Here is a 25,886-nt window from a genome sequence, read left to right as displayed (position 1 = left end):
TTTTGACCTATCTTTTATTTTGCAGCCAGGTACGCAGCCCCCATCATCTATAGAATAAAATAAAATTTCTTAATGTGACAATGTTCATGTTTCACCCCCTACCTTATCTTGCAAACTTCATCTAGACATATCTTAATGTTTTTGTTCTTATCTCTCCCTTAGACTTAACTGTCTGCCTCATCCTTTCCACTGATTTATAGACTGTCTATAAATCCTTCAAGATTCAAGACAAAAGTCTCTTCCTGTAAGAAACATTCCAAAATACCTCCAATCATAAATGAATACTCTTTCTTTTGCCAAATTAACAATTAGTTCCTTTTTTTCTGCCCTGTGCTCTAGTGGGACAGGAATCATCTGTGTTTCAAGGTCAAATGACACTACTGCAGTTACCCCAGTTAAGATGACCGTTATCTATTTCTGGCATTACTGCATGGTTATTCCTAACTAGCTCTCTTGGATGGAATCTTGCTCCTTCTAACAATTCATTTTCTACCCCCGTAGTTCTCCATTGTTAGTCTATAGCACAGGATATAATTCAAACTATCCATAGGCTGTGTCACCAGATTTTAATGAATATGTGAGTTTTATTTTAACTAGAGCTTTATAAATAAAGTGTTAAAATAGTTTGACAAGATGCTGAGCAGGGTAGGACATATAAAACTGGGGTGCAGCTTGCTCCAAGTCATAATATAATGTGGAATTTATACCAGAGGAAAATCTAGTGTATACTAAAACATGTAAAAACACTTTGTCTTTGATGAAGCAGGAGAACTAAGTTTATTAAACAGAGACACAGAAATGAAGGGCAGCCGATGAATCAAATTCAGTCCGGATGCTTTTCTACACACCATAAATCATTTTTATACTACCCTAATGTCAGAGTCATAATTGTTACTCAGTTGTTTGCTTTGGTTTTCAGACTTACACTGCCTTCATGTGTGTCTCTTAACATTTTTGATATGTGTCCAAAATCCCCCATTCTCAATTCTGAATTCAAAATGCTCTGACACCAAATGTTTCATCTTAATCCTTTTAGCGACAAACCTGATCTGAACTAATTAGTTTCATTTAAGGTGAAACTTATACATTTTGATGGAGGAGATATTTTCATGTATTTGATTGTAGTGTGTTGCTTCATATCCCTCTGAGGGGTCTTATATAATATCCAGGGCATTTACCTTATTACTTTTCCAGAAGTCCAACATATTCTGAATTCTAAATCATATCTGGTCCTAAGGGTTTCAATTAAGAGATTGTGGCCTTGTATTTAAAGTTTGTCTCTCAAAACAAATGTTCAGAATGGCTGATATTCAGTGAAGTTTTCCAAAAGGCCAATCTGACTCTGCCTCTCTGCTCCTTTAAACTCTTAGTGTCTCTTCGTTGTCCTCAAGATTCAAGCTCCTCAATCCAGCACATGTGGTCCTGTATGATTTTGCCTCTGTTAACATCTCCATCCTCAACTCCTGCTCCAGTCATACTGAAGCTTTCAGAAATTGCCCATGCTCTTTTGTAACTACTGCTTTCCACATGTTTATTTCTCAGCCTGATATATTTTTTCCACTCTACCCAGTTTATTAACTCCTACTAAGTCTTGTGTTATTGGTTTAGTTTACTTACCCCTTAAGACTTGACTTGTTGTCACTCTTACGGGCTCCCATTTTATCTTGCATTTTCTCCAGCTGTAGCATTATTCTATGCTTTATTCTAATTTCCTGTTAACTGTACTCTACTTACTCCTGTTTTGTTGTATCTTTAAAGGATGAGATCTTGGTGGCCTCATTGTATTCTTAGTTATTAGTAGAATGGACAAACAATAAATATTTGTTTAATAACTGCATTCAAAAATGAATAAAATGTAGTAGTCTTTAGTTGAATGCAGCTCTGAGGAGAGAGAATATTTGTTGATTTTTGATGATGTATGTTGATATATATGTAGAACTTTTATAATTTAGCATAATCAATGAGTACGATGTTTTTACCTAAAATTTCAAATGATCCAGTCTGGATCCAAAAAGAAAGAAAGTTGAAGAACTGATCCACGTTAAAAGACACTAAATAGATGTGACAAGTAAATATTGCACATAATCTTAAATTTGATCCTAGACCTGGAAAAAATAGCTATAAAGCATTATTAGGGAAATTTTTAACATTTAAATATGGGGTATGGATTAGATAATCATAACATATCAATATCAAATTTCCTGATTTTGTTAACTGAACTGTGAATGAATCATATTCTAAAATTCCTGCATTAAAATGATTGATGAGCACCTGAAATAAAAGCACCAGATATTGTTGATGAAAAAACCTCATGTGCTTTATAAATCAGGAATGCAGATGATGACATTGACATTTGATTAGGAAAACTAATGCCTGACAGTTTTTTCATAGTCATAGTTTAATCCTTTCCTATTTTAATCAAATGGAATTTTCAAATTGGTTTATTATTTATTAGTTACTGATAATTTATTCATTTATCTCCAAGTTTTTTAGGGGAGTATGAACAGGAAGACAGTACTGATTAGAATTCTTTGTTATAATAGTTTGAAAGATAAGTGTGAGAAAAGTGACACATGTTTTAGAGGCAAATCATTTTCTTGGGTATTCTTTTAATTAGATAGAATTTCAAACTTCAGTTTGTAATAATAGTAAAGAGTAAAAGGAACTTCACTCTGCTTTTTACGCAGGTTCACTAATTGTTTCATGTATACATACACACATACACACACATTGTTTTTTCTGAACCATTTGAAAGTAAGTTGGAGACACCATGCCTCTTTAACCCTAAATAATTTTAAGTGAACTTCCTGTGAACAAGGACATTTTCTCACATAACTACAGTTAATTTAACAAAATCAGGAAATTTGATATTGATATGTTACGATTATCTAATCCATACTCCATATTTAAAAGTTAAAAATTATCCTAATAATGCTTTATAGCTATTTTTTCCAGGTCTAGGATCAAATTTAAGATTATGTGCAATATTTACTTGTCACATCTATTTAGTCTCTTTTAATCTAGATCAGTTCTTCAACTTTTCTTTCTTTTTGGATCTTGAGATTTTGAAGAGTAAGATCCATTTATTTTGTAGAATATCCCTCAATTTGGGTTCCTCTGATGCTTCCTTATGATTAGATTTATGTTAGGTAATTTTGGCAGAAATATCATAGGTGTGGTGTTGACTCTTTCTCAATACATCATATCCAGAGACACATGACATGGGTTTGTTTGAATATTGACAAGGCTTTACTTATTAGTTAAGTAATTTCTCTATCCAGTAAACATTTCTGTAGACCTATCCAGTTTGAGTAACTATGCACATTTCTGTTTTGAATATATTCAGCATTTGGTCTAATCAGATTTCAGGTGAGATTACGAATAATTGGAAAAAAGAAGAGACATAGGCCCTACTTTTAAGGAGTTTCATATATCAATACAAAGAGACAAAAATATAAAAGCAAAAAATTTGAATAGAATTCAATAACTATGTTAAACCTATATTCTTAAAGCTTTCCTAATGGCTCTTTTAAAAGAGTTTTCTTCCTGCTCTGCCCATCCATAGCAGCATAATGTCAAAGGGAGACTGCATGATTTGACTTCTGAAGTGCACTCTAATTTGTAAGCAATGACAACTTAAACACAATGCATTCACTCTTGTCATATTCGTTAAATGAGGATGATAATAGTGTCCTTACTAAATAGGTCCTTACCGATAGATTAAATGAGAACATATTTGTGAAAACATTTGGTAATCTGTAAATTCTACACTGACCTAAGATGGTATTATTTATTTTGGTAACTATAATAGAGAAGGCACAAAATTTGTAGTCAGTGGTCAAACAATACAGACAATGGTACTAAATTCTCCATAGGATAGTGATGAGCATCAACTTATAATATTTGTGAAAGTATGCTTAAACTGATGCACTTACATATACAAACATCTTTATGGTAATTCTGTTGACTTGTCAATATACAAGCTTCAGTCAATTTTGTTATTTTTGAGAAGAAACTGTGTCATTTTTCTTTGTATGTCCTTCAGGGTGCTTTTCAGTGTATTGTACTGAGTAACTTTGTTGATGTTATTGATTACGTGTTCAAAATATTATGAGCTATAATAGCTGTGTACATTTAAATCTCGTATTAACAAAATACTTTTTAAATGTTTCTAGACCTTAACTTATGGCATAGTTCAATACTCTCATTAATGTGTTGGGACACAAAATGGTTGGATGCATGTAGGTAGAGGGTCAGTGAATGAGTGGAGGACCTGGCTTCCTATCTGCTGTGTGGTCTTCCAGAAGTCATTTGTCCTCTTTGGACCTAAGTTTTCCTTTCTTTACATTATGTTATATGTTCCCTTAAAAAAATTCTCAAATGCTTTCCCTTGTCTCAATTTTTGCCTCTGCCTTAAATGAATTCAAGAAAATGAACATCCTGGAAATATGTTTTAAATATATGGTATTAACTTAGAAACTTAGTAAGAAGACAAATGAAAGCAAGTAAACTGGCACATGACTGTTTCTGTCATTTTACAAATTCATAAACAATAGTTAAGATGAAAATGTTACATTCTCCAGCCTGTTTGCATTAGTCATCTTTTCATCTTTTCCCACTTATTCCTTTTTGGTCTTTCAAATAATAGTTACCCATGTGTCATTGAAAGGATCTGAAATGTTCATAAATGATAGTAAATGGTCTCCACTAACTGTGACCACATCCAATTTAGCCTTGAGTAAGAGCATTTTAACTTTGGCACACATTGAACTCTATTTCCTGTTAGCTTCAAAGAGCACACTTAAACCCAATTCCTTTAGATAGTTTCTTCAGCTTTCTTGGCTTCTGAAGAGAGTACAATTTGTTGATGACTCTGCCCATGACTAGACATCCAGTGTCTGTGTTCTCAAAGACAGCATTTTAGGTGCTTGAGTTTTTGGTAATCACACATAATCATCTTGTTTGAGTAATTTCTCAATAGCACTAAAGCACAGTCTATGTGATCTGTATCCCTTTATTAGGACTAATTTCTCCAGTCAGTCCCCTCTAGGCCAATAGTACATGGTACGAATTATTAAACCACCATTATTGCAACCATAAGATGATTTAAGAAAGTGGCCAACAGGGTAAAAAGCCAAATAATCTCATGCCCAGGCAGTAGTGAAGGGTCTGAGTGATATCTTATCCAGGGATAAAGGAATGTATAACTTGAGATGAATTTGCCTTATTGAGTAAAAACTATACTTAACACTAAAGAACATGCTAGCATACAGTTATTATTTACATTTGATTGGACAGGAAGACAAACCATTGTGCTATGTGTTAAATATACCAAGAGGTCTTAAATGAGTAACGCCCTCCAAATTCAAGAAACCTATAATGCTGGAGAGGGAATTAGCCAATAACACACACACACACACACACACACACACACACACACTCACACGCACAACCAGTAATATAGCCTATAGTCAGAATTGGGATTATTTAGTATAAATAAGTGTAGAGAGGTGATGCCTGCGTAAAGGGGTAAGAACGGCTTCAGGGACTGGGTGGCATCTGAAAGTGTCTGAAAGGATAGTGTTATTGACTCTATTTACTGAGCAAAACTCTAACATGTACTAGGCTATGCATATATTTTCTCTCTAATAATTATAATTATACTGATAAGAAAATTGTTATTATTTCTATTTTATAGGTGAAGAAACCTATTCAGATAGTACAATTTAGTGCTTCTCAGACTTGAGCATGCATCAGAATTACCTGGTGTGCTTGTTAAAACACAGATTTCTGGGCTCCACTCCCAGAGATTTTTTATTTGGTAGGCCTGAGGTGCAGCTGAAGATTTTACATTTCTACTACGTTCTCTCGTGATGCTGATGTTGCTAAGTCTGGGACAACACTTTGGGAAGGGCTGGTTTAAGTGATTTGACCCAGGTCTCACATGGTTAGTATGCAGCAGAGTTAGGACTTGAATCACAGGTCAGTCTGCCTGTGTCAAAAGGCTGCATTTATTCTTGCCATTGAACCTATGCATCCTCCAAGTCTATTTAGTGAATGAATGAACGCATTTGATAAGTTAGTTCACTTTATCCATTACTCTTCTTCTCTTGTTTCTTTCTCTATATTAATGCAACATATTTTTTTTCCCTGTCACTTAGGGAAATCATTTACTTGTTTGCAGTTATACATGTTCTAGAACAGATCAAGAGAGACACTCAGAGGAACACACCATATTAGAGTGACATCTAAGAAATGACTTCAAGTGAGAATTAATGATTACCATTTAAACTATAAATTAATTTTTGGAAACATCTATATTTAGTATCAATAAAGACACCCATTTTAATCCTACTGTATACCCTACATTTGTACTGTGCTTTGTTAAGGTTTACAAACTCCTGTGTATTTGCACTAACTTCTTTGATTCTCATGGCAACTCTGTGTCCAGTTGGCAGGGCACATTTTACATCACTGTAACCCTGTAACATAGGAAGCCCAGGATCAGAGGATGAAGTGACTTCTTCAAGGTTCCTAGGCTGGTTGGCCTTCTGAATTTCCACGTAGTACGTAACTCTCACCAGTAGAAAAGGACTCAAATGCATTTTAAAGACAAATTTAAAGAAATAAGGCTTTGTGACAGCAGATTGGTTTTTATTTAGAGTATGGTTATCTTTAATTGCTGAAATAATGATTTTCTACTCAAGAACAGAGAACTTGAGTTTTCAGTAGTGGAAGAAGAGGAAATAAAATTTTCAGTTCTAGTTGTATTGCTAACATTAATACAGAGGGTTAAATATGATTATGTTAAATTTCACAGTCTTTTACATCAAGAGGGACCTCTGTTTGTGTACATAAAGGTAAAGAAAGGCAAAGGAAATTTAGTATTAATTCCACTTTCTCAGCATACGTATATCTCTAATAATTCCACTTTTGTAACTAGAGATTCACTGGGTCTCTTGCCCAGAATGATGACGATTATTACCCTTTTGTAAAAGGATCTGGAACACAAGTATCCTGAAAGATGGTTCTTTTCACTTACATTGGGCAGGAAAACTTTTTACTACATGCAGAGCTTCAGCAGTACTGAGTGAGTTGGTAAAGTGATATTCCTTCCTTCTTATAGTAATTGAAGAAATTTCTGATGTAGAGACTCCCTAGACTTAACTAGATTACCCGAGGGCACTTAGGGAAAGAAGTCCCTAATGGAGCTGAGATCCTAAAAGTAGAACAAAAATTTCACAGTCAAGAGGGACCTCTGTTCTGTGCCTGAGGTCCATTCAAATTGAAATCCATGCGGCACTTCTTTTACACTTATAAAAACCAAGCTTTTTGAATATACTTTACTTTTCATATTTGCCTCTGAGGGACTATCACAAAATGAACCAAATGTTTAACATGGCAAATTATGTTACTATATAATAGGATTCCTGAAAACCTGCAGCACTGGCTATTGAAGGAAATCACAGAGAAGGGGGACACTGTGGTAGAGTGTGTCACTGAAGTTTTCTAGCCAGAGCTTTGGGGAAGCAACAACAGTGGCATATCAAGTTCTTACTGCTTTGTAGCAAAGGCAGGTCAACTCAGTGTAGGAAAGGAGGTCAGGCTTTTTCTGTGACAAACAAAGTTGAAAGCAACAAAGGCCTTGCAAGTGGTGGTCCCAAGCACTAACCAAAGAACAAGCTTCTGTGTACTCTGTGGAGAGGTCTGGGGTCACACGTTGGCTCTTTTAGCAACCTCCTGCATGGAGGAAAGAGCATGGGCACAGACTTCATCTTCAAATACAGGGCTGATGACACACATCGCCCGGTCCTGCTTCTCACTCTTGAACAGATGACAGGATTTGCCTTTCTCTTTTCACCAAGTTGTTGATCTCCTATGAGTAGCTCGGTGAGAGGCATCCTTTTGTTCTATACTGGGGTGAAAATACATGACTATTTCTGAGCTTAGAGCATCCTAAAGAGAACAGTGCATCCCAAACCTAAATTTCAACTCATTTTGTATCTGGAATTAAGGTGTTTAAATAACACAGACATACAGTCATACAAAGATTCATTCTACTGAAGTTCAATGAGACTCTAATGACAACAGTTTCACATCTTAATAACTGCAGTTGCACAACACAGAGGCTTAGTATTTCATTTTCCCTCAATTAGCCTTCCTGAAAGATGCTGAATAGTCAGCATAATTATTTTAGGGCCAAAAAAATTGCCTTTAGTGCTAATGGTAATGGCACCCTATGGTTAATCACTTTTGGTGATAAGTTCTGAAAGAGTTTGGTGTTTTGTATTTTTCATTTACAGTACACTTAGGAATCTAGAGTTAATAAAGTACACTGCATATAAGATAGTTAAAGGAAAGTGTCAGAAGTTCAGAGTATAAGTTTTTGTAGTTTTTATTTTTAAAATGTGATTATCCTAATGAAGCAATGGTTTACGTTTGCTTTATTATTATTATTTTTTAATGTTTGCTGCATATTGCCTATCCTAGGCACTGCTGGAAAAATAAAACTCTGTGATCCCTGACATGAAGGAGCTTACCATCTAGTTAAAAATACTAACAATCAATCAGCTTCATGGTACAGAGACTTTGCCCAGATAAATGCCTGGGCAAATCAGTGTTGAATGAATGAATGGATGGATAAATGAATATTTTAAAAAATAACTTAAAAACCTAAAGGAGTAAATACAACCATTGGCAAATAAAATGGTTGCACCAATACACATTACAGCCATTGTGCCATCAATGTTAGAGAGGGGAGAGAGCAACATGAATTCAAATGGTTAAAGCAGGCCTCTTTGAGCCTCAAATTCCTTATTGGTAAAATGCCTATTTATATCAGCTCAATTAAGTGAATTAACTGTGATTGTCTGTGGAAACACTTTGTAAACCACAAATCTGTGTTCAATAAAAGGACATTGTATTTCATAAGGAAAAGTGGAATTTAACCTCAAACTATGGTCATAATTTGGCTGGCCAGGAATGCAGTAAATATACATTTCTATGACTGTAGAAAAGAGGAAGGCACACCTAGGAGACAGCAAAAGACAAGTATACCTAACTAGATTTATATATGGAGTATAGGATTGGTACTGGAAAGATAAATAGGAGTTAGAGGGGCAGATTTTGGGATTTTTGTCTTATAGAAGATGGAGTCTCAGTGAAGAGTTTCAAATTGGCAGATAGCATGATGAACATGGTGTTTTAACAGTGTAATTTGAAGGATGGTGAATAGGCAGAATTGCAAATAAGAAGAGCTTAAAGTCTGGGAAGCCACTGATAGGGTATCAATTCAGTCTAGATGATATTCACCTGGAACATGGTGGACAGGACTTGAAGCCATGAAGAGATAATCCCTGATGATGATCAATAAATTCATTAACATAAGATATAATATGCAGAAGATATAAAAATCTCATCTCAGTCCATGTTTCTTAATATTTCAATAATTATGATTTTTTGATAAACATATAATTCTCAAGACTCCATTCTACTCAGTATAGATAGGCATCCCTTGTGGACTGTTTACTCTCTTCCCAATACAGCCAATCTAAATGACTGCAGTTCAACATTATTATCAAGTACTTATAGGAGATGTTTAATATTAATTGGTTCAAAAATTTCAGATCAAGTGGTGTTCAGGCCTAATTGAAAAAAAATGGTGGACAAAAGTCCTCACTGGGTTGTCTCTGATAATCTATAGTCTAAAGAAATTTTCTATTAAATGTAAGATATGGAAAATAAAATGAACTTACCCTATTTCTTAGCATGCAGATGTCACTAAGTGATAGATGAAATATCTGTAATTAACAATAGGAAATGATTTTTTTCTAACAATTTGAAACTTTGTTTTCTATTTTTTATTCAGGAAGATTAATCACATGCAAATTCAGTTATCAGCACTTTTTCTGTGAGGAAAAAATCCTTGAAAATGTGACCACTATCAGACCTTTGTCATATTTTTTATTTCTGAAAACCTAGAGGAATAATGTAGAATGATATATATGTATATGAAAATTTTATCAACTTGATTGAACTTGATTAAGAACAGCATGTAATTTGAAATATGTGTCTGGTATCTTTGAGATTATATGCTATAGGCCTTAAAAAAAAGTAAGAGGAAAGTACAGTTTCTTAAAAGAAAGTGACTCTCTAAATGAATCCACAAACCAAAGAGTGAAAATGTAGTTGAAAACAAATACATTAGAATAATAACATACAGAAACTGCTGGATAATAAATGTTATGAGTTTATAGTATAGATCATCTCTTATATGAATTTGGATGACTTCCCTCTAATACTGATTATAAAATAGGAAAAGTATAAATATAATACGTAAAAATTATGAGGAAAGAGAAGAGTAGACTTTAAACTTAGACATCTGCTGGAAGTCTTACTTTTTAAAGTTGTCTTACAAAGAGAAGAGGCAGTATTCAGCAATTGCCTTCTGACATTTTCCTTTTTCAAAACTTTAGGCAGCAAATGAGGAGAACCTGTAGTTAATTATTTCAAAAGAAGAGAATTTGTCAATAATTAAAACTGTTAGAAATATTAAAAGAAATTGGACATCTTTTTAGAGTTTAATGAGCCAAGGAAGGAAAGTATTGTGTAGGTGTAATTGATTAGTTAGTCAGCTGCTAACTATTAGAAAGTGCTATCTGTTTGACAATGAATTTTCTACTTGGCTGGCGGACACCCTCTGAGAGATGGTATCTTACCTGGAAAATGGAGATGATAATAGTAATTATTGTATAAAATCTGTACCTACCTCCTGGATCTGAGCCCCTACACATTGGAGTGCCTTCATTGAAGTTTTCTAGATCCCCTTCTGTGCCTGGGACCAGCCAGCAGTGCCACACATGGAGAATGGCCTGACTCAATCACCTGTGTGTCATGGTCACTGAAAGTGCCATCTTCATAATTTTTGAGTTATCCTTTGGTACCTGGGAGTAGCCAGGGTTGGCAATACCTCATGAGAGGGTGTCCTGGACCTGCTGTAGTCCCACTCCCTTCCCTTCTTCTCTTCTACCACTCATCTGTGTCAGTCCATTTGGGCTGCTATAACAAAATACCACAGACTGGTTGGCCTATAAACAGCAGACATTTATCGCTCACAGTTGTGGTGGCTGGAAGTCCAAGATCAGGATGCCAGCATGGTTGCTTCCAGGTTGCAGACTTCTCATTGTATCCTCACACGACAGAAGAGGCTAGAACTCTCTCTGGAACCTCTTCTACAAGAGCACTAATCCTATTTATGAGAGCTCTACTCTCATGATATAATCACCTACCAAAGGCCGCATCTACTAATACCACCATTTTGGGGAGTTAGGATTTCAACATATGCATTTTGAGGGGACACAGACATTCCAAACACCACTGGTGGGGTTGCCCAGATGTCCCAAGAATTTCCAGGACACATAGCTATGGGGTCATTTTAGGCCCTAGTTCTCAGAAGGCATCCTTGCAAACAAATCACTGTTTCATAGTATCACTTGAAATTGGGCTGTTAGAATGCTGCATACACACCGATTTTTGTTATTCAAATTATTTATACAAGCATACCTCGTTCTATTGTGCCATGCATTACTGCACTTCGCAGATACTGCACTTTTTACAAATTAAAGGTTTGTGACAATCCTCTGTTGAGCAAGTCTATCAGTGCTGTTTTTCCAACAGCATTTGCTCACTTCATGTTTCTGTGTCACATTTTGATAATTTTCACAATATTCACAATATTTCAAACTTTTTCATTATTATTATATTTGTTATGGTGATCTGTGATCAGTGATCTTATGTTACTATGATAATTGTTTTAGGGGCACAACAAACTGCCCATATAACATGGCAGACTTAAATGATAAATGTGGTATGTATTCTGACTACTCCACTGACCAGCCATTCCTCTATCTTTCTCCCTCTCCTCCGTCTTCCTTGTTCCCTGAGACACAAAAGTATTGAAATTAGGCCTATTAATAACCCTCAATGGCTTCTAAGTGTTCAAGTGAAAGGAAGAGTTGCATGTCTCTCATTTTAAATCAAAAGCTAGAAATGATTAAGCTCAGTGAGGAAGGCATGTCAAAAGCCAAGAGGCTGAAAGCTGGGCCTCTTGCACCAAACAGTTAGCCAAGTTGTGAATGTAAAGGGAAAATTTCAAAGAAATTAAACGTGCTACTCCAGAGAACACACAAATGATAGAATGATAAGAAAGTGGAACAGTCTTATGGTTGACATGGAGAAAGTTTGAGTGGTCTGGATAGATCAAACCAGCCACAGCATTCCCTTAAGCCAAAGCCTAATCCAGAGTAAGACCCTAAGTCTCTTAAATTCTATAAAGATTGAGAGAGGTGAGGAAGCTGCAGAAGAAAAGTCTGAAGTTAGCAGAGGTTGGTTCATGAGGTTAAGGAAAGAAGCCACCTCCATAACATAAAAGTGCAAGTGCTAATGTAGAAGGTGCAGCAAGTCATCTAGAAGATCCAGCTAAGATAATTAATGAAGGTGGCTACAATAAACAACAGGTTTTCAATGTAGATGAAGTCTCATACTAGAAGAAGATGCCATCTAGAACCTTTGTAGCTAGAGAGGAGAAGTCAATGCCTGGCTTCAAACTTCGAAAGACAGTCTGACTCTCTTGTTAGGGATAATTCAGCTGGTGACTTTAAGTTGAAGCCAATACTCATTTACCATTTTGAAAATCATAGGGCCCTTAAGAATTATGCTCAATCTACTGTGCCTGTGCTCTATAAATGGAACAACAAAGCCTGGATGACAGCACATCTGTTTACAACATGGTTTACTGAATATTTCAAGCCCACTGTTAAGACCCACTGTTCAGAAAAAAAAAATTATTTCAAAATATTACTGCTCACTGACAATGCACCTGGTCACCTAAGAGCTCTAATGGAGATATACAAGGTTAATGTTGCTTTCATGCCTACTAACAGAACATCTGTTTTGCAGCTCATGAATCAAGGAGTAATTTTGACTTTCAAGTCGTTATTTAAGAAAAACATTTCTTAAGGCTATAGCTGCATAGATAGTGATTTCTCTGATGGATCAATTACAAACCTTCTGGAAAGGATTTTCCATTCTAGATGCCATTAAGAATATTTGTGATTTGTGGGAAGAGGGCAAAATATCAACATTAACAGAAATTCGAAAGAAGTTGGTTTCAGCCCTCATGGCTGACTTTGAGGGGTTAAAGTCTTCAGTGCATATGTGATGGAAATAGCAAGAGAACTAGAATTAGAAGTGGAGCCTGATGATACAACTGAATTGATGCAATCTCATGATAAACTTGAACAGAGGAGGAGTTGCTTCATATGAATGAGCAAAGAAAGTGGTTTCTTGAGATGGAAGCTACTCCTGGTGAAGATGCTGTGAACATTGTTGAAATGACAACAATAGTACATAAAGGTAGTTGATAAAGCAGCAGCAGGGTTTGAGAGGACTGACTTCAATTTTGAAAGAAGTTCTACTTGGGTAAAATGCTATCAAACAGCATTGCATGTTACAGAGAAATCATTCGTGAAAAGAAGAGTTAATTGATGCAGCAAACTGCATTGTTGTTTTATTTTAAGAAATTGCCAAAGCCACCCCACCCTTCAGCCATCACCACTACCCTGATCCGTCAGCAGCCATCTAGACAAGACCCTCCACCAGCAAAAAAGATTATAACTCACTGAAGGCTCAATGATGGTTTGCATTTTTTAGCAATAAAGTATTTTTAAAATAAGGTATATACATTGTTTTTTTTAGACATATACTGCACACTTAATAGACTAATATACTGTAAATGTAATTTTTATATGCACTAGGAAACCAAAAAATTCATGTGACTCAATTTATTGTGATATTCATTTTATTGCAGTAGTCTGGAACCAAACTCGCAACATCTACAAGGTATGCCTGTATACCCAGGAGTTCTCCATGAAATGTTTACATAAAATCTCAACAAAACCTGTTAGCCACTTTATTATTATTATTCATAGGTATAATTTTAAAATTGTCTAGAATATTGGTTTAATGATTTTTTGTTATAATAGTCATATGTGAAATTTAAAACCCTTGTGATTGACATCAGGCAGCCAACTATAATTTCCTGGGAAGACATTGAAAAAATGATATTTTAGTGCCATAAGGAGGTAAAGATGATGCCTCAGAAAAGTCACATTCCTTTAAATTAAATATATTTTGCTTCATGAAAAACTCAGTATTTTGCTTCTTTTTTTCCACAATTCACCAGGAACTAGCAAAATCTGTCATGGCCTAACATACCTGCTCTTGGTAAAGCCTAATCTAAAGAAAGTATCCAGAGCCATAGGGAAAATGCATTCTCAGAGAGGAGGGAAGCACAGAACTGACATCTGTATAGAAGAAGAACTACCCACACACCTTAGCCCTTGAACATGATGTAGAATTTGCACTTTTTCCTCTTTGCACAAAGCAACCACCAAGTACCCTCCACCCCTCTCTTGCTTCCTTCCTGCTTATTACCCTCTTCCAACAACAAAGAAACATATACACAATTTCAGAGGTCATAATAATAGAAAACAGCCTTGTGTAATTGTGAGAACCTGGGGACTCCAGGAATACAATATATCAGGGCTATTCTGTTTGGGGACAGGAGTCAAAGAATGAGAACGGATTTTAGTAGAGGAGGTAATTTCCTCTACTGAATAACAAATGAACTGAAAATGAGTCATATTTGAAAAGGAAAGAATGACTAGAAATGAATATACTAGTCTATTGTTAAATTAAATTAGTAATAAAACAGCAAGGAGAATTTGTCCATAGAATTTCCTGAAACATATACATGAATCGAAACTAGGTTATACATCATTAATCATTAGAGAAATGCAAATCAAAACTATAATGAGATATCATCTCACACCGGTCAGAATGACCATCATCAAAAAATCTAGAAACAATAAATGCTGGAGAGGGTGTGGAGGAAAGGGAACACTCTTGCACTGTTGGTGGGAATGTAAATTGATACAGCCACTATGGAGAACAGTATGGAGGTTCCTTAAAAAACTACAAATAGAACTACCATACGACCCAGCAATCCCACTACTGGGCATATACCCTGAGAAAACCATAGGTCAAAAAGTGTCATGTACCACAATGTTCATTGCAGCTCTATTTACAATAGCCAGGACATGGAACCAACCTATGTGTCCATGGACATATGAATGGATAAAGAAGATGTGGCACATATATACAATGGAATATTACTCAGCCATAAAAAGAAATGAAATGGAGGTATTTGTAATGAGGTGGATGGAGTTAGAGTCTGTCATACAGAGTGAAGTAAGTCAGAAAGAGAAAAACAAATACAGTATGCTAACACATATATACGGAATCTAAGGGGAAAAAAAAAAAGGCCATGAAGAACCTAGTGGCAAGACGGGAATAAAGACACAGACCTACTAGAGAATGGACTTGAGGATATGGGGAGGGGGTGGGGTGAGATGCGACAGGGTAAGAGAGTGTCATGGACATATATACACTACCAAATGTAAAATAGATAGCTAGTGGGAAGCAGCCGCATAGCACAGGAAGATCAGCTCGGTGCTTTGTGACTACATAGAGGGGTGGGATGGGCAGGGTGGGAGGGAGGGAGATGCAAGAGGGAAGAGAAATGGGAACATATTGTATATGTATAACTGATTCACTTTGTTATAAAGCAGAAGCTAACACACCATTGTGGGGCAACTATACTTCAATAAAGATGTTTAAAAAAAAAAAAAAAAAACTAGGTTATATTGTTACTAAATCTCAGATCACTCAATTTTCTATCTTATTATATGATGGTGGTCAATGGGTTTTTAAAAACATGTTTCATTTTTCTGTTTTTTATTTGAGATTTCAGTTTTGAAGTATGTTGAAAGGAAAAACTACTTAGTGAAAGACATATGAAATAGGCAGATTGGAGTTAGGAGTGATCAGTCTCTCCAGTGCTATCAATGAAGGGAAAATTGAATACAAGATTAACAAAACTCTGAATATCTTTACATTCATTGGAAAGTTTAGAGGAAAGGGATGGAGAGATCTGTATTTAAAATAGCACCAGTCTAGAACTCTGAAGGCTACAAAAAATGACCAGAAATGTGATATTGGATAACACATAAGTCCATCTGTGCACCAATCTCATAATTTATAGAATAAAGTGATTAAATTATCGCTTGGATCTTTTCCAGTTGTAAGACTTTATGCTTTAAGATCTTAATTTATATATCACTCTAGCAGGTAAGATATGATGTTCAGGAAAGAAATAATAAATTTGGGGAGATAAATTGTATCATTACATTAATGTACCAAGTTTAGCAACTTTTTCCACTGTATTTAAACTAAACTTGTAATTAATAAGAGTATATTTTGTAAGAAAGAATATATAAAACAACTTTGAGTGTAAGGGTTTCCTTCCACAACATATTTTATTTAACTTCTTAGTTAAAAGCCTACATTATATGTATATACACACACATGTACAGTCTCATCCAGTCTGTTAGAATTTGGAATAGTGTGTCTACTGTTGCTTTAGAATTACAAAAATGTGAACTAAGAGGGAAAACTCATCAGTTCAAAAAATATACATTGTTTTTAAAAGAAAAATATATGTAGCAGAGTTGATTAAACCATGGAAAGAAAAATGTTATGGGAATTAAAATTGAGTGAAAAATCAGTGGGATAGAATACTTGACCTCACTGGTACTATATCAAAAGGACCTAAATTAGAGATAATGTAATTTAAAATTCTACAGAGTTTATTGGATGCTTTCCAAATTGCACAGGTGTGATCTTTTGGACTCAGAAAGATACTATGTTGGCAATGCAGAGAAATAGGTGGAAAAAATAACCTGTCTTAGGATAATGTGTGAAGACTAGAAAATATTGATGGCACATTGATATGATTAATAGGATGTAGAATTATTAGAAGGGAAAAAAATTGGCACAGTTAGTACTCGAAACAGGAACAGCTGAAAGAACTACTGAAGGAGCAGTTGGTGAGAGGAGAGAACAGACACTGTCATAGAAACCTGGGTCAGATAGAATCTGTCAGAAAATTTGGAAATTTACTATTTCCGTGGTTTCTAAGAAAAGAATAAAATTTACATTCCTTTAGCCAACAAGTTATATTTTCCAAAACATATTCATTAATCTTATTTTATTTCACAAGTGTTAATTTTAAGGTGAGGAAGCAAGTATATAAAATAACTAAATGGCTTTCTAAATTGGTATAGGTTATTGTAAAACTGAGATGAGAAAGCAGGTATTCTTGTTTCATGGTTGGCTCACTGTACCACTGTATTTAGAAGACAGACATTGAAAATCTTTGTAAGTGTAAAGATATAAGATGGACTTAGAAAATTGTTATTTTTATTTAATAATTTTAGTTAAAATATTGGTATACATAGGTAAGCATATATAAGAAAGCTAGAAAAAGATCAACAGGAAGAATAGGAAAGGGAAGAAAATTAATGAAAAATATTTAAGGAAAGAAGAAACCAATATGTATAAAACTGGACTGGATATAGAGAAAATGATTAGAAGAGATCAAATGGTTTTCAAAAGATAGGGGAGATTTTTATCAAGGGCAGCCCATTTAAACACTCCTAGGAGTCCTGTATGTGGCATCTGGGCCCTTTGTGATCTGTCTGCATTGTATTCAATAGCCTTTCTCATGCTTTTCTTCATAAACCCAAATCCCCTCCTTGTTCTGGATCCATAATATTTTGTGAAACCTGGATGCTTTACCCCAGAGCCTCATCACAGACAAATCTCATTCATTTATTCTATTATCACTTGTATACCATCTCCTAGCAGTAATTTCTCCGTTCTCTGATCTTCTGTAACATGTGTTTAGATCTTTGACAAACTATCCTTTATAATTTACTGAGATTTATTTTATGATTAATTCTGTATTGCTTTTCTAAGCAGGAAGCAGTGAGAGACTTCTTTTAATTTTGTGTTTTTAGTATCTATATCTAGCAGTGTGTCATGATTAGTCCTGATATTGTGGAATAAATAAATGATTTCTTGGTCCTTGACTGAACCACACTACTCCATGTGCTACAACATACAACATATTTTATAGTAAAGCATTTATTTTACTTCAAATTTACTTTTAAGCATTTATTTTACTTCAAATGAAGTAAAATAAAAATCTAAGTTTAAATGATTATTTTTTGAAAAAGAACAAGATATTTAAAAAGAATAAGATATTAAGAAAAAGAATAGTTGTGTGTATATCCATGTCCTCTCTCTTTCTCACAAATTTTTCCTGGTTAAAGCAAACAACAGAACTGTTGGTGGAACCTAAAAGTATACCTAAGAGTTCTCCATAGATGTTGGGGGAAGAGAAGGTGATGGATTTCATTCTCCTAGATACTGTGTAAGAAACGGTGTAAAAGATCTGAGTAAATAGCCATAATTATTATTTAATTTTAATATAAAAGTAAAAATATGTGGGTTACATAATGACTCCTGATGGTGAGGTAGGGAATGCAAGGGAATGAAAAGAATTTTGATGAATCCAGAAAAATAAGAATTGGATAAAGGGGAAATAGACACAAACATATATAGTGATTAAATATAACTAACATGGGAGAAATAAAAACAACTATATAAGACATGAGAATAATTGCCAAGGAACTGAATTCCTCTACAGAAAGACAAGAAGATGGTAAGAGAATCAAAAACAGAAATCCAGCTATGATTTATTTACAAGAAGAATATCTAAAAATAAAATGACAATGAAAACTTTAAAATAAAGGGCAAGAAAAACTGTCTGGTATATATAAAACAAGAAAGTAGAAATGGTAATATTAAGATTAAGGTGTAACTCAATAACAAAGATTTAAGGAGAGTAAAAATAAATTTATTTTTAATAAAAAGTTAAAAATAATTAAAGATATGCTTACTACCAAAAGTATATAGAGAACAAGGTTAAAGAAAATATATATTAATATCTTCCAAAATATTTTTTGAGCACCACCAATATGAAGATACTTTTCATGTCAATGGGAAAATAGCAATACACAAACAAAAACAAAAAGCAGACAGAAATTTGTAACTCTCAAAGAGAAACTGTACATTATTCTCATGGCCAAGGAATTTTTCTAAAAAACTGGTCATGTAATGAGTCAAAAAAGAAAACATTACTAACGTGGAATTAGTAGCATCGCATAATGATTAATCTTAATTTCTATTGTTGAATAGTATCGTTGAATAAATGAACAAATAACTCAATGATTTCTTGGTTCTTCATGATAAAAATCAGAAACACTTAGTGCCTGGAAAAATAGATTATAAATAAACTCTGGATCAAAAATAAGGTAAAAAAAACCTTGAAAATTATTTAGAATTAATGAAGAGAAATTACTGGGACACAACTAAAGCTGTACTTCAGAAGACAATAGCAGGTCTTCAGTATTCCTAAAACTAACAAGAAAGAATGATACTATATAAGATTATAATTAAAATCTAGAGGAAAAAGTAAAAACAGGATGAAACAAGGCAGAAGGAAGAAATGCATAAGAATAAAGCTGAAATTATAAAACAGAATAATAGGCAAGAAGGATAAATAAGATAAAAAATGATTCTAAGGATAGACTGCTAAAATGGAAAAATTTTTGGTGAGTCTGATATTAAAAAAAGATAAATATAATAAAAATATTGCAACCCTTAAGAATGATGGAAAACATATAACCATAAACATAGAAATGATTAAAATTTTATGTGCATCTTTCCAGTATTAATTTTAATACCTAATGTGAAAGGATCGTTTTCTGGCAATATATAAACTAATAAAATTGACTCATAGAACCAAATAACCATAGAGAATTTGGAAAACTAAAGACCTGCAATTAAAAATCTGCCATGTTTACATGGTTTTATCACAATATTTTATCTAACTTTTAAAGTGCAGATAATCTCTTTGCAAAAACTATCCCAGATAATATAAAATTTAAAAAGATTTTATCAGTTTGTTTTATGAAGCTGTCATGCTTTTACATGAAAACTTGGGAAAATAATAGAAAAAGGTAAATTATAATTAAGTAATCTTAGTAATAAATGCTAGAATTTTAATTAGATAATAATATAATGAATATAGCAATATGTTAAAAGATTAACATACCAGTACTAAGTAGGATTTCCTTGAAAAATGGAATGACAGTGAAGACCATAAAATCCATCAATATAATTCATAAAACCAACAATAGAAGCTTAAATAAAATTTAATAATACTTAGCAAAAATTCCAAATAAAACTTCTATGTAAAATAGGCATAGATGGAAACTAATGTGTTAAAGAGTATCTCAGCTAGGAAACTGCATTGAAGAGTGAAATAATAAGTCTAGTTCCACTGTATTTGGACGTACGTTACCACTGCTATTATTGAACACCATTCTGGAAGCACTAACTAATGAAACAAGACAAGAAAATGAAGTAATACATATAAATAGTGAAAATAAAGAAGTGAAAAAGTGTACATTTTAAAGGATATGTTTGGTTACCTATGAAGCATGCAAGATGAGTAAAAACAAGATAGGATTACTCAAATAATCAGTTGATTATGTATAAGGTAAAAGTTAGCAACACTTTGTTCAAAATAAAATAAAACAAAAATATTAGTTTAATAGTAAAAACATTGCAAACTGATAAGAAACAGTTTAAAAAGAAAAATTCAGATCATAAGAAAATCTCTAAAGTTTTTCTGAAGTACAAAAACTAAATGTAGTAAATGAAGAGAGACTATTACAAAATGTTATGTTGTACCTAAAATGCAAATACTATCAATTTACTATTTTCATTAAAATCAAAATGAAAAAAATTAACAAAAATTCTGCAAAATAATTTAATATTGATTGGGAAGAAAAACATTTCAGAAGAAAGTCTGAGAATGGCAAAGCTTTAGGAGGAATTGCATTATTATTATATATGAAGTTTTAAAATATCATAGTTATTAAAAGAAATTGACACATACATATAAATTTAGAAAGAAAATATTTATTTTAATAAAGTACTAATAAAAGTGGCTCTCTATTCTTAAGAAAATACCTATTGAGCTCTAATTTACGTAGTGGGCAAATATAAATTTTACATGGATAAATATCTACAGGGAAAAATATAATGAAACCTTAACATATAAAGACAAATGATTTGGAAGCAACACAATCGAAAGAACCATCATAATATACCAATTACGTGAGAAACATTATTATTTTTTAAATAGAAAGACAACCACATCATCCAGTTTCCTGTAGATAAATGGGCACATTCAAGTAATACACATAAGAAGAAAGTAAAATGGTCAATTAACATATATTCTGGTTTATAAAAAAGGAACTAAAATAGTAATACAACCAAATAATGATGTCACCTTCACCTACTCATTACATTGGCAAATATTTAAATGAAGATTTCAAGTTAAGTGTTGGAAAAGGGGGAAGGATATTGGTACTTCATTACGTTATTTGTTAAAGGCTGAATAGTTACAATATTTTATGAAAATAATCTGGCAGTTTCATTTAAGTGAATATTCTGCAAAGTTTTTGACCTAGGATCTCACTCTGAAGAAATTATTCTACAGAGTAAATAACACTAGAATGTATAGTGATTTTATATATTAACACATAATACGTATATAAGTAAAAAAATTGTATCATATCACTATTGTAGCTGAGTCGTAGAAATTATATGACTTTTTCAATGTACATAATTATGGTAGTATGGAGTAAAATGCAACAAGAAAAAAGTGATATATATGTGTATATATGTATATAGTGAACTGAAAGGTATTGTCACTAATGTTCTATTAATACATTACATTTGTTTAAAAAAACCTATTATGTAACTACTTCTTTGATTTTTTGATATCTTTATTTTACAATTCTTCAATAATGCTCTAAAAATCCAATACTTATTTATATGTTGGTACCTTTGAGATATAATTCTTCTGTGTCTAATTTGTACAAACAAAAAGATATGGCTTTCCTACACAACTCACTACCTTCAAATAAATGAAACAGAGTGAAAGAACTGACTAATTTTGATGGCAAACTTGAGAGCTGTTTTCATGAAACAGGTGTTTGGTCTGTAGGTAGTTTATAAAGAAAACATTATTGAAGATAAACTGCTCATTCTTTCCCTTCAATAATGACTGTGATCTGAAACCGAAATGAACAGTTTTGTTGCACGTAGACATTTATTGATGAACGCGATATTATTTCTCACTTTTCTCTGGTCATATTGTGCAATTCCCCATCTTTAACTACCAGTTACATTCGGATAAACCCAGGCCTGTGTCTCCAGTCTGGGCCTTGCGCCGCAGCTAGACTAATATCCAGCTGCACACAGTGGATCTCTATAATGTCTCACAGACCTCTCAATTTCAACATAACCAAAGCTGAACTGATGGGGAGGGGGAATTCTGTGAAGGATTTAAGGCTGGGCTTATAACTTCATATTTGATATTTGGTAGCTGTGTGATCTTGGGCAATTTATTTAATGTCTTTACTTGTTAGTTTTTCTTAAGTTATGTGAGTGTTAATAGCTATCTCATAGACGATTAAATTGTATTTGTGTATAAGGAAATCTCTAAATAAACTTGCCTCAAGAGGAGGAGAAATTCTTGGCCCTTTGCCATCTGACAGTGCTTCCTTCTTCTGTGAATAGATGGGCTTGAGAAGCTATTACTGGAAAATATTTTTCTGTATTTTATTCAAAAGTGCAGAGAATAAAGGCAATAGATCTTACATGGTCTTTATAAAGTCTACGATGTTATGAGACTTTTTGTGTGCTTGACTTTATATTATTTCTATAAGAGAAGACAGAATGATCTAGCAAAGTACCATAATTGAATAAATAAAAATTGTAATTGGATGTGAATAATTGTCAGGCTTCTCAGGCCTTGTCAAAGAAGGTGGCACACTTTGAGGGAACAAAATTGACTATGGATGGATGACTTTCTTCTCTCTTCCCTAAGATGTGTGGGTGGTGGAGTTGGGGGGCTGTGGGCATGGAGGGGGTCTCTCAGTCTGTCTGGGCCTTTGAAACAATTCAAAAATTCATCATTCTTTAACATTATCTTATTTAAAAGTAAAGGAACTTTGTTGAAAGGCACTTCTGATATCTCTTTTCTGGAGTTTTAATTATTAATTTTGCAGGGCCTCCTAAGGAATAGAGACTCTCCACCCTGATCTGTGCTTGAAATTTGCCTTAATGTAATTTGTTTTACATTTAGCATGGTACTAAGTACAAAATAAATTCTCAGTAAACAATAGATATCATTGTATTCAGGAATTGTTCTGCCTCTCCTGACACATGGACTACTGTTCTTACCTCAGTGAAAAATATTACCATATATTCCTTCCCACGTAGGAAACCTGAAAAATGATCTTACCTTATAGTCTTCTCTTTTACCATCATCATCTCTTCATCATGTCCTGTCAGTTTTACCTCCTGGTTGACACTTATTTTGAGTCTCCTCCTCTACCTTTTCATCATTGCTGCCATAATTGGCACCTTCACTGCTTTCCTCCTAAACTTTACAATAACCCACCTACTTCCAATTTTGTACCATTCTATTCTCTATACTGTTGACAATATTAACCTTAAAAATGTTTAAATCTGATAAAATGCCAGTCCTAGAATCCTCCTTTCCAGATTGAAGTTATACATTGAATCTCAAAAGTTTTCAAAGATATTATTATTTCTCCAGTTACATTTTCAAGATTCATTGTGCTCAGAATTTCTTTCACCTCACCAGCTATTCTATTACCACTCAGCAATATTGACAACTTATAATTCCCTAAATAAATCTCATTATTTCATGTTTCTGTGCCTTTTCATATATGGTTCATACTGCCTGAAACAACAACAAACATTATCCTATGGTCTTGCTTAGTTTTAGTTAACATGGATTCATTCAAAGTGGGTTGAGCACCTTTTGTCCTGAAAGGTGAGATGTAGGAGGAGCAGACATTATCCTCACGTAAGTCATAGTTCATTCAGACTGATGGGGCAAAAACACTTGAATGATTAACTTAGCTCTGATCTAGTGATTAAAATATATGTTTTTGGTTATATGGTCTTCCCATAAGTCATGGTTTTTAAAGTACCAAACACAAGCATTTTTGCAGGTATAACTCCTCAGCAGCTTGCGCATCTGCAATACCATTCCTGGATCTCTGACAGCCTCAAGTCCCGACAACCCTCTTTTTAATTCTTGGAACTCATCCTATCTCCTGTTAATTTTCTATTCATGTAGCCTGACCCACAGCCACCATAACAGAGGCAGGAAGAATCCTCTGATACCTACGTTTGTCTTTAGTGGGGAAGGGTATTCGTTTCATCATGGGCAGGACCATTCATCCTGGATTAGTGAGGAGAAAAATCAAATTTACAATTTTCTGATGTGGTATCTTAGAAGCTTCATTCAAGGACACTGAACAGAACAGAAGGTTACCAAAGCAAAGAAGATCAAAGAAGCACCAGGATCAGGGAGCAGAAAACAGTTTATTTTATAACTGTAAAGAAGCCTTAATATTTGTCTGTTCTTATCAATTTATATTTTTCTTGATTTTTACATATATATACATACATACATAGTTTTAGCTAAAATATATCAAATATTTAACAGCACTACTTAAAATGTATTCTAATTAATTAAAAAAAAAAAAGACCTAGTATTATTAACTGAAATAAATCCTGAAAGAAGAGCACTGTAATTCTACACTGAAATTGCAATCATTAATTTGGTCTGCAAAGTAATAGGGCACCAGGCATGAAAGTCAGAGTATAGCAGAATATCAGGGCCAAATCAGGACGATGGAAATGAATGTAACAGTAGTACTCAGAAGATTTGGTGTGTCAAACTGAACAGAAGATAGATTTTTCTCATTCAGAGCTTCGTTGCTGCGGATTCAAGCAAGAGATTTAGTAGTGGGAAAGAGAATAAGCCTATCTGAATAGCTTTATGTTGGAAACGATGATGTGACTAGGGAAGTAAACAGGTCAGAACTTGACCTTGGATTTTGTTTTAGGGAAAAGAGAAGAATTTGATATTGCCTCTGATAAAAATAATATTTGAGCAGCTGTAGAAGATTTTTTGGAAGTAAACCTAGATTTTTGTGTTTGTCCTACTGAATTTGTTGTGTATTTAGAACTTACAAATAGAAATACTTAAGCTGGTGAGAAAGTCCAAAAAATTTAGAGGCAAAAAAAACAAAACACGAAGCTAGGTCTGAAATCTTTCTGTACTAGGTAATAAGAGAAATTATGAAAGAAACAAAAGCCTCCAGTCTTGTGTAAATGGAAGTGCATCAGGATTATATTTCTAACTTTTTTGCGGGGGGAGGTATAAATCACATATAGCCTACACATAAGGAAGAGACCCAGAGGTATTTATCTGAAATGTGAGATCTTTGCTATTAAATGTCAATCCACCCAAAGTAGGACCTTGCAGGCCCTGAAGGGTTAACACTCCTCCCAAAGGATCTTATATCCAGAGCCTGGTACAGGAGGGAATAGAGCTCAATTTCTAATATGATTCAGTCTAAAGATAATTAGAAGGCTTAGTTCAGTCCCTAAAACCCTTCCAGAATTCACGTGAGTTTGCTGGAGCACTAATGGACTTTGCCTCGTCATGAATTCCAGCTTGAACTTGCTTATTCTGAGTTATTTTAGTATTCACCAAAGAGAAGTTAGTGTAAAATTTTACTGCTTGGATTTCTTCTGTCCCTGGAACACAGGGAGTGACTGATGATCTAGGTAGTGATTCTGCCCCCAGTTAGCCACATTGGGGTCAGCCCCATAGATTTCCCTGAAGAGCAGCAAAATACTAATGAAAATAAGGTTTGAAAATAGGGCAAGAGAGAAAA

The sequence above is a fragment of the Balaenoptera borealis genome, assembly GCF_965194805.1.
Source record: "Balaenoptera borealis genome assembly, chromosome: 8".
NCBI classification, from domain to species: Eukaryota; Metazoa; Chordata; class Mammalia; order Artiodactyla; family Balaenopteridae; genus Balaenoptera; species Balaenoptera borealis.
The sequence above is the reverse complement of the archived record's forward strand: the minus strand, read 5'-3'. Positions refer to the sequence as shown.